Genomic DNA, 9,856 nt, shown 5'->3' on the forward strand with positions numbered 1-9,856 from the left:
GGGGGGGTGGTGGTGGGGTCGTGACACGCGTGGGTAGGGCCGGCCGGGGCACCTGCTACAGCCTGGGGCCTGCGGAGCCCGGCGGTGCCGGGGAGCGGAGCGGGGAGCGCCTGCTCTGGCCGTGCCCCGGGGGTGCCGCAGCCGCCGCCGGCCCCACCCCGCTTTGTGCGGAGCCGCCGCTACCCGCAGCCGCGGGGACACCGACGGCCCGGGGATGCGGCAGCCGCCCGGTGCCGCGGGCCTCGGGCATCCCCCGGCGTGTGCGGCGGGAGCGGGAGCGGGGCTTCCGCGGCGGCCGCAGTCGGGGCGGCCGGTGCTGGCCGCTCCCTCCTCGAGCAGGATTCTCGGTCCCCGGCAGCGCCCTGCCCTCGGGCTGCTCCTGCAGGTAACTGCAGGGGGGGTTCTGTGCGGAGCGTGACACAGAGAGAGCCGGCCCTCGGGGGGAGCCCGCCGGCCCGGGAGGTCTGCAGCGGGCCGGGCTCCGCTCCGGGGTGCGCGGCTGGTGCATGGAGCAACAGGGCTTCGTGCCCACTCGAGGCGGGTGGGAGTCAGCATCATGCCGCCTGCCCGGCACCCTCCCTGCCGACCCTGCCTGCTGGTGCAACGGGTGGCACGGTTTGTATCTGTATAACTTTGCTTATGACACAGAGAGAAGGCTCATCTATGGCTCTGTGCGTGTCTGTGAGTGGTTGAATTTGGCCCCTTTCTGCCGGGATCCTGGGGATTTTGGGTGCTTGACACCAGGGCAGCTCACATCTTGTGCAGAGCACGATGACAGCCACATAAACGACATCTGGGCCATGCTCCCTGGCAGCGGGGTCTCCGGGTGCCAGTTCCCCCTTCAGGGCAAGCCCTCGAAGGGGTTTTACTTTCAGACAGCACAGCTTTGGAGGACGGCTTCTTCCCGTGGGTCTGGCTTTGACGCTGCAGCTCTGTCAGGGGCAAAGGCAGGCTCTTGCGATGATGATATGTAATGATGACAGCACTTTGGAAACAAGTCCCCGGTGGCCTGGGGAGGCCAGCTATGTGCAGTGTCTTGCTGAACATCCATTGTTCACCCTGCAGGGAGTGGTGCGCTCCTTGTCTTGCTCTAGAGTGTGGAAAAGCAGCCCTGCAGCATCCTGGCTGTTCCTGATCCCCCTGTTCACTTACACCTCCTAAGAAGGCACCGTGTTTGCTGCAGTCCCGGTAACGGGAATTTTTCTGGACAGGCTTAACCTCTTCTGGCCTCTTGGGTGCTCAAGGGAAGTGATTTCTGCAGAAGATTCGGAGAACACTTGCGGGGGGGGGGTTGGGTGTTGGTTGCCTTTTAAGCTTCCCATCACAGGCTCCCCGGTGGGTTAACAAAGGAGCAGCCTGTGTAGCCCTGCTGTTCCCTTTGTTCTCCCACTGGCTGTGCCCTCTTTGGAGAGCTCAGATCTCTCCTGGCCTGATCAGAGATAGGGAGTGACTGATGGAGACGCGCAAGGAGTTCATGTTTTGGTGTGAGCATTTCAGGAAACTCCAGAGCAAAGCTTTGGGAGGTGGGATAGGGGGATCTGGCTGCTTCTCAGAGACAAGGCAAAAAGGAGGTGTTTTCATCTGTGCTTATGTTGTTTGGTAAATTAGCGTTATTGCAGACAAGCTATATATCCATCAATGAGAGGTATTTCAAATTCACTCTATCCATTAGGCCATAGCAACAAATCAAACCCAGGGTATCTCCAGATGTGGTGGGTTTCTCACTCTCTTCCCCTCCCTGGGGTAATTTCTGCCTGTCTCTCAAGTATGTTGGTTTGTCCCCTCTGAGCAGATTACTTGCTCAGAAAATGCCAGTAATGATAATATTTTGAGTGTTTCTTTGTCTGCTACATTTGTTAGTAGCTGGATAATGAGTGGATTTTGAGTTGTCTGACTTCGTGGCAGGTTTCTGTGAGTCTCTTTCTGGGTGGGTTGGCACTGGGCAGGCTGCTGGTCTCTGGAACCGGTTTGTGGTGCCTGTGCAAAGGCAGTTCTCCCTTGCCTGTGGGCTGTCTGGACTGCCAGATGCCCGAGTGCTGTGTGGACTGTGTTTTGGGGGTGTACGCTCGAGTACAGAGCAGGTCCCTGTGCTGTGAGCTGCAGGTGCCCGGGCACATTGTTTGGTGAATTAGTGTTATTGCAGACAAGCTATAGCTCCATCAATGACAGGTATTTCAAATTCATTCCATCCATTAGGCCATAGCAACAAATCAAACCCTGTAATCTCAGTGCTTCAGTGTTACAGAGACTTAAGGAGAGAACTGAAGGCTTTGGCAAATCCTCAGAAGCGAAGGTGATGTTTTGGAGTGAGAGACAGCTGCCTCAGGGGCAAGCTGAGGTACATTTTGCACATGGCCTTGTAGGCTCCTCATATGTTGTGGTCAGTTTGCTGCCTCTGATGTTTTTGTATTCCTTGTACCACAGCGGCTGCCCAGCATGAAGTCTTCATCCCACCCTGGTGGGCCCTGATTTGCATAGCAGGGATTTTGGTGGGGAAACTGTTGGAGAGTAGATTGTGACAGGGTATGACAGACACCTTCTATGAGGAAACAGGGTGGAAGAAGACTGTCCCACATCAGTTCCCCAACAGCCGCGCTCGGCTGGTCCAAGGGAACCTCAGCAGTGGTGAACCTCAGATCCTTAATGGCCAGACTCTGTCCTCCACTCATAAACCTTCTCCAAGAAAGTTTGCTTGGAGTGTTTGCTTCAATGAAAAAAACTCCACCACCTTATCTGAGTATTCCCATCGGCCAGTTATAAACAGCAGAAGCCTTTTTTTGGCAATAAAATAGTAGCCAGTATTACAGTTGGCCAGTGGCTGATGTCTGGGCTGCTGCTGAGGACCTTGCTGCTAAACCTCCTGCTCAGACCCAAGGGGACCTGCGGACCGGTCCCTGGTGAGGCTGGACAGCGACTGCTCTTTGAAACGGCTGGAGCTGGCTGCCTCTTGATACACAAGAGGGCTGCAAACGGTTTGGCCTCCTGCTCCAGTGGCAAGGAGACACTGGAGCAATAACACGGTGTTTCACATGTAGTCATTACCTGGCTTCCCTTAAGCTGCTCTGGCTGCAGAGAGCTGATTGAGGCAAGCAGCATGCAGCACATAGCAATTACGCTGACACGCCTTCTGCCTCTGCAGGAGAAACAGGAAAGACCTTTAGATCATCCAGGAGGCTGTATGAGCTCAGGGGGTTCGACACTCACAGGGTTATACTGGCTTGGAAGTAGAAGCCAGACTGGCCTAGTATTTCCAGGGATTTCCCCTCTGCGGTATTACAGGCTTGCCAGCAATTCTCCATTTTGAAAATACACCCTGCAGGGCTCTCTTAGGGTAATGCTGATGCTTACAATTTCCAAAGCACTTTGAAATTCACAAATAGGGCTTTCTGACCCTCAGCCAAGCAAAGCCCTTTCTAAAGCTTGGAGACATGCCGCTGCCCATGGTAGGACCAATGATAGTGTGCAGCTCCAAGCCCTGTTCTCTCTTGCCCTGTTGACCTGTTCCCTGCTCTATTTCACACAGTTTCACATTTTCCAGAGCAGTGCCCAAAGTTTGGCCTCTCTCTCCCTCTCTCTTCCAAGCATCCTTCTGGGGTCTGGTTTATGCAAGAGTTTCTTTCCAGTCTGGTGAGTCGCTGTGCTCTTTATCTCTGTCCCAGGAAATACGGACATTCCCACCTGCAGAGAGGTCTTCTGCACCGATGACTCTGCACTGCCTCTCTCTCTCTGTGGGACAAAGTCACTGAGGAAAGTGATAAGGAAGACAAAACAGCAGTAACTCCCAGCATTTGCGATATTTTTATCACAGAGATTGAGACAAAGTCCATGGGAACTGATTAGATAGCTTCCAGGAAAGCAGGAGAGGCCAAACACTGTCTTGTTCTTCCTCCTGCGGCTCTGGGAGCTCTGCTTAAACAGGAGAGGAGGCAACGCTGGGGGAGAGCTCCTCCCAGGAAACGGTGGCTGGGCAAGGCTCTCCAGGTCAGGGTTATGCTAGTAAAGCGAGTATGAGCCTCGTGGCTCCAGCTTATATGTAGAGTAGAGCTGGGACAGCCAGAAAAAAGGTGCAGGCAGGAGCCAAGGCAAGTACTGGGCCTACTCCTGAGAGCAGAAATTAAGCAATCCTTGCTTTACAGATACCATGATTTAAACTGTCCTTGCAGGGTGCCTATGCAGAGGGCTGAAATCCTCCTTGGGAGAGTCGGAAAGCCCTGGATCCCATCCCAGGTTTTCTGGGAACCACAGTCAAGGTACGTGGGCAGCGCTCGGTAGACAAGTACCTTCTTCTCAGACGTTGCCCTCTCGCTGGGTTGGGGTATGGACAGGTGCAGCAGGTGAACAGGAGCATGTGCAAGTGCGGGACTGGGAGCAGTGGATCTCTCCCAAAGGTGCCTGTCCTCGTTTAGCCAGGGAGCATTTCCTTGAAGCACAGTTGCCTATCTGCCAAAAGGACCCTTGGAGTGGTGCTGATGCCACCCAGTGTCCTTGTCACACTGGCGATCTGTGCTGAATCCAGCGATAGGCTTTTCACTGCCCTCTGTAGCACAGTAGCTCTTCTCCCATCTGGTATCTGTGGAGTTTTACTTTCCAGGCTGTGGAAAGTTTGGCTCTGCCACTGCCGTTCAGCTCTCAGCCACCTTCCACATGGTTACGTGTGAGGTTATTTAAAACCAGTTATTTAAACCAGTGTTTCACAGTGTTTGCCCTCACCAAGAATACACAAATCTTGAAAAATATAAAACATACTGCCTCAGAAAAGTGTAGCTACCATTTTGCCAGAACTGCTGGCACAGCTGCAGTGCACCTTTCTAAGGAACCTCACATTGATGTTATTTGGAACAATGGTAATGTGAATGATGCCAGGAAGGACCAATATTCCTCTGGTTTCTTCCATTCTATCTGGCCCCTAAATGGAGCCTGTGCTGGCAACAAGATTTCAGGGTAATAGGCACAGAGAACCCAGACAGCTCTTTAATTGCAACAGACAAATAGAAGAAGTCAAAGATTGTCTTGCTAACATCTACTTAAATGTAATTAGTTCACATTATTTATCTCTGCCATTTTCTCTAATTTAATTTGAATACCAAAATACACACACAGAGGAACAAAAACAAAATCAGAATAGCATTGCTGCAAGTTCCTGCTCTTATAATATTCAGCTCCTCCTACGTATAGAGGCTCTTTTCCTTACAGTCAGGAGGATCAGAGTCTCTCTTCTGACCCCTCCTGCCTGTGGTCGTGGCTGTGGCTCACGTTTCTCTTTGAATTTGCAAAGGTTTTCATGTCAGTAACTGATGCCTGAAGTCTTAATTGAAAAGATTGATTTTGCTAATGATAGCCTGGCATCCGACAGCATCCTTAGAAATCAATAGGAGTTCAGTGTCTCACAGTTTTAAAAATCATGACACTCATTTAAAGGCTTCATAAGGGTTGAAGGGCTTGACTTTATGGCCCCTTGCATCAATTTGAGACTCATGCCCCCCGCTATACATTAAGCCCCGTGCAATAGCTATGGGTGTGATGCACCCTGCCAGGCAAACCAAGTCCTGGAGCAGAAAAACCCAACCCCCTCACTGAGATTTCATCAGTAAAAGCTCAAGGGGAAAGTTGACACTTTTGTCTTTCTTGGCATCCAGGTGGTGTTTTGGTGAACTCTTGGTTCCTGTGGAGTTGAAAAAAATCAGAAGCTTCTTGTATCTTTATAGATAATGGATTCTTCAGTCTGGCTGACAAACCAGAATGAGAGCCAGCAGCTGGAAGAAGTAGTTATTTTTTAGTGAAATAATAATAAGGCAGTTGTGTTTTTAGCAGCAAAGAGGAGGAATTGTGGGAAGAACTTCCCGGGATGATGCATTGAACAGGATGATCTTCTAAATAATGTCACTCAGTGCAGACAGCAGTATTTTCTGGAAGTAGGTGACATCTCTCAGCCTGCCATTAGCCGAACAGCAGCTACCTGGCATCCTGCAGAGATTTCTTTCCCCAGCTTGTCACACCCAAAGCATCCTGTCTCACCATGGTAGAGAGCGTACACTCCTCTCTCCAAGCTCTCAGCATGTTCTGCTGGGCTTTGCCTTTAGGGCCCCAAGGTGGTATTCTTGTTCCCTGACACAACAGCTAACTTTCTCTCCTGAGTTTTGTTTTATGGTCACTGGAGGGATGACAATTTGAAGGCAGGAGTCCTCTGAGCCACTTTGGTCATTGACTGTAAGTGAAGATGGACTTCACTGCCTAAAGTCTACCTTGGTCCCTGTCTCCATGCTTCTTTCCCAATGCTCATGCTGAGTGTTGAACTTGGATGAGTGATGAGAATCCCTAACTTTCTGCTGCAGCACACATATCTGCCTTATTAGTCCATCCACTGGACAGAGACAAAATATCAAAGGATGTCCTTGAGTATATTGTGGACATCCTTGAGGTTTCAAAAAACATTTCAATAAAGCTTCTCTTGCTGTTACCTTGGGGAGTCACTTACTGTTGAGAGCTTGGTTTTGGTGCCCAGCCTTTGTAGGCTGTTAGCGGAACAGGACCTCTTAAGCTTCATTGTGAGTAGATCTGTTTGATGTGCAAAGAGGGAACTGAAGTGACAATGTCTCTACCATCTCTTTCTTTCAATTTTGAGAAACCAGTGAAACCAGTCATTATCTTGTGTATGGTTTTGTGTGTTTCAGAAGAGTTTTCCAGTGTCTTCCCTATTCTTCCTTCCCTGACAGCATCACTTGCAACATGAACTTTTCTGTGGCTTCATGACAGCTTGTGTCTTACATCTAAAAAGAATATAACAGTGTTTATACTCTTGTTCCTGCCTGTCTTGCAGTCAGTCTCAGTTGTGGGGGTTTGGAAGATTAATGGTACAGATGATACCATATGTGGCACTAGAGGGTTTCACAGACCTTTCACTGTTGTGGGGTTCTGCTGCCACTAGTGACACTGGCCACTGGCAGTACAGGCAGATGATTGCGTGGTGTCTTAGTCTGTAAGTCTGGAAATCTGCAAGTGTCTTGAACTTCTGCAGAGAGGCAAGTCCTCCACAGGAAATTCAGATCTTTATTTTGAGCTCTTTCTAAAAACCCTTGCCTTTCTTTACTTCCATATATACCAGTGTCATTGTCTGCTGTCCTTCCTGTGCCCAGATTTCCCTGGTGTTGTGGGACCACAGTAGCCCTCACCTGCAGCCCTCAAGCCTGCTCAGGGACCTCTCTGTGGGACTGTTCCCACTTGCTGTCATCTCGGGCTGAGCAAGAGCTGAGAGCACAGCACTGACTCTCCTCTGGCTCTGAGCAGTCTGCAGAATTTTCCTGGAGCCTGAAGACACTACCTGGTACTGAAAAGCCCTAGATGCAGATGTAATTTCATGAACGCATATAAGATATCCAGAGAAAACTGCATATTCAGTCAGGTGCAGTGTGGCCCAGTGTGTCCTGCCCACTGCTTTTCTTCTCACTCTTCTTCACACAGACAGTCTTTGGTTTTGCTGCCTAAGGCATGGAAATTGTGTCCCAGGCTGCCTGGCCTGCATTATGTCAGGAGTTCAAATTCTGCTTTAATTTGCAGCCAGGCTTCAAGGGCTGTGCTACCTTTACTTTTTTTTTTTTCTTTTCTTTCTTTTTCTTTTTTTTTTTTCCTTTCTACTGGCACTGTAGAAAGATAAATACTGTCTGGATACATCTACAGTGCATCTGTGTCTTGAATACCTCATGCAATGCTAGCTTTCTGCAGCTCATTGAGGACCTGGTGGTGCAGAAAAGAACGCAGAGGGGGACAACTGTTTAGCTTGGAAAAGATATGCATGAAAAGGGATATGACATATGGCCTTTGACATACAGTAGGATGATGGGATGGAGAGTTCAGATAGGGAGTGATTGTTCCTCTGTTTATCACTGCCCAGGAACTATAGGATACAGATAAACAGTGGAACTCATTGACACGGGATGTTGGGGATGTGGTTCAAGAAAAAACATCAGATGAATCTGCAGGTGGAAAATCCATTAGGGCTGGCTAAACAGAAAGGTAAGCCTTTGGCTCAAAAAGTCCCTGAGGCACAGATGCCCAGAGCTGACTCAAAGTCAGAGAAAAGATCAGGTTGTCAGTGTGGATATCAGCTGTGCTGGAGAAATAGGCTGGCATGGCAAGTAGCAGTGGTAGAGGGAGAAAGAGTGACCCTGTAGTGAGGAGCTCAGCTGGGATGTGGAGGTTCTGCCAGGGGTGCTCCCCAGCTGGAAGGTTGGAGAGAGAGGTAGTGTAGAGGGACAGAGCTGGAAGACAATCAAAACTTGTACTGGATGAGAAGTGCAAAGAGTCTGGCAGGAATGAAGTATGTCGGAAATATAAACTACTATATGGGAGGAGAGGCTGATCTTCATCACTGATAGATGGGAGGTGTGAACAGGGGGGCTGATCACAGAAGAGAGCAGTGATGCTGAACGAAATGATCAGAGAGGGAGGAACACCTAAAACCGGTATAAGAGAGCAATACTTGGAGGAGAGGAGGTAAAGAAAATAGTCTATCTGAAGACAGGCAAGACTGAAGGTCAAACAGAGAAGGATGTCTATGGAAGAGTGTCTGTGCAGTGACTGACCTCACCTCTCTGTTAACTATACATCTGCAGTGCAACAGGAGTAGACCTGTGGAGTGAAAGAGGTGGTACCAGGACTTCACATCCACAGGCATTTTGGATGTTTTCGTTTGACCCAGCTGGTCACATTAGCAGATGGAGTTCACTGGGTTCTGATCCTGGAATGATTTTAGTTTCATCTGGAGGGAATCCTGTCTGCATGCTCCAAGATGGCTTTGCAATGTGAACTGGAGTGCAGTAAATAGCAGCAGTAAGGAGATTTGCTTCAAAAGCGTGCTCCCAGTCTGAACCAAACACTACTTCTGCACTTGCACTGATGGATTTGGTTCAGAGTGATGCCACTGTTTTCCCAGAGACTGTGCATTTGCCAAGCCCAGCGGGTGAATGAATGGGCACAGAATCTCATTTCCCTGGCACGGAAAGCATGGGTAGTCCTTCCACTTAGTCAGCATCAATCAAAGCCAGACTAAGAACCAAAAAGAGCAAAACTGAACCTGCTATCTCTGCTCTAAATGGTGAATCAATTTTAAAACTTGTGATGCGGCAGAAGAAAGCATTGGCTCTTGTGTCAGTAACACCTGCCTTTGCCACATTCTCTTGCTGGCTTGGCATGCATCAGATAAATGGGACCTGCTGGGGAGAGCTCAAAAGTGTGTTAGGAGTTTTTTGGAGAACAGAGAGATGTCAGTTCTGATTTAATCAGCCAGTCAAAGGGAAAAGCCTCAACTGGAATCATAAAGCAATTCCACAGGTGCTGCATGGATGTGGGAGAGCTCCCCACACTTCTCTTTTCTGTGGGGCCCCAAAATGTTTTTTGCATGCAGATGGTGCTGCAAGGGACGTGGAAGAACTCTGCAGCTATGGGCCTCAGAGAAGACCTCTGGTGCTGCCTACCACTTTTTAAAGAACAAAGTCCTGCTGTCGTTGCTCCCAGAAGGATGGGGACTGTTTCCCTTTGCTCCTGGCTCACGGCTGGGAAACCCACAGCTGGTTCTTCTCTAGTCCATGGTAGTAGGTGCCTGTGTCTTTTGCGACCAAACCGATTTACTAACAGTAGGATACAGCTCCTGGAAGGGCAGTGATAGAGCCAGTTTCTTCTTGGCAGTGACAGATAGTGTAACAAGGAGAAAAGGACGCAAGCTGCAGCTGGAGGGAAGTAGATCAGACGTTAGAGCAAGCTGCATCCCCAGGAGGGCTGTGCAGCCCTGGCACCAGGCAGGTGGAGCCCTTCAGCCTTGGGGGTTTTGAAGGCTCCACATCTGCCCTGATTTAGAGCTATG

This window comes from Nyctibius grandis, chromosome Z, assembly GCF_013368605.1.
Source record: "Nyctibius grandis isolate bNycGra1 chromosome Z, bNycGra1.pri, whole genome shotgun sequence".
Taxonomy (NCBI): domain Eukaryota; kingdom Metazoa; phylum Chordata; class Aves; order Nyctibiiformes; family Nyctibiidae; genus Nyctibius; species Nyctibius grandis.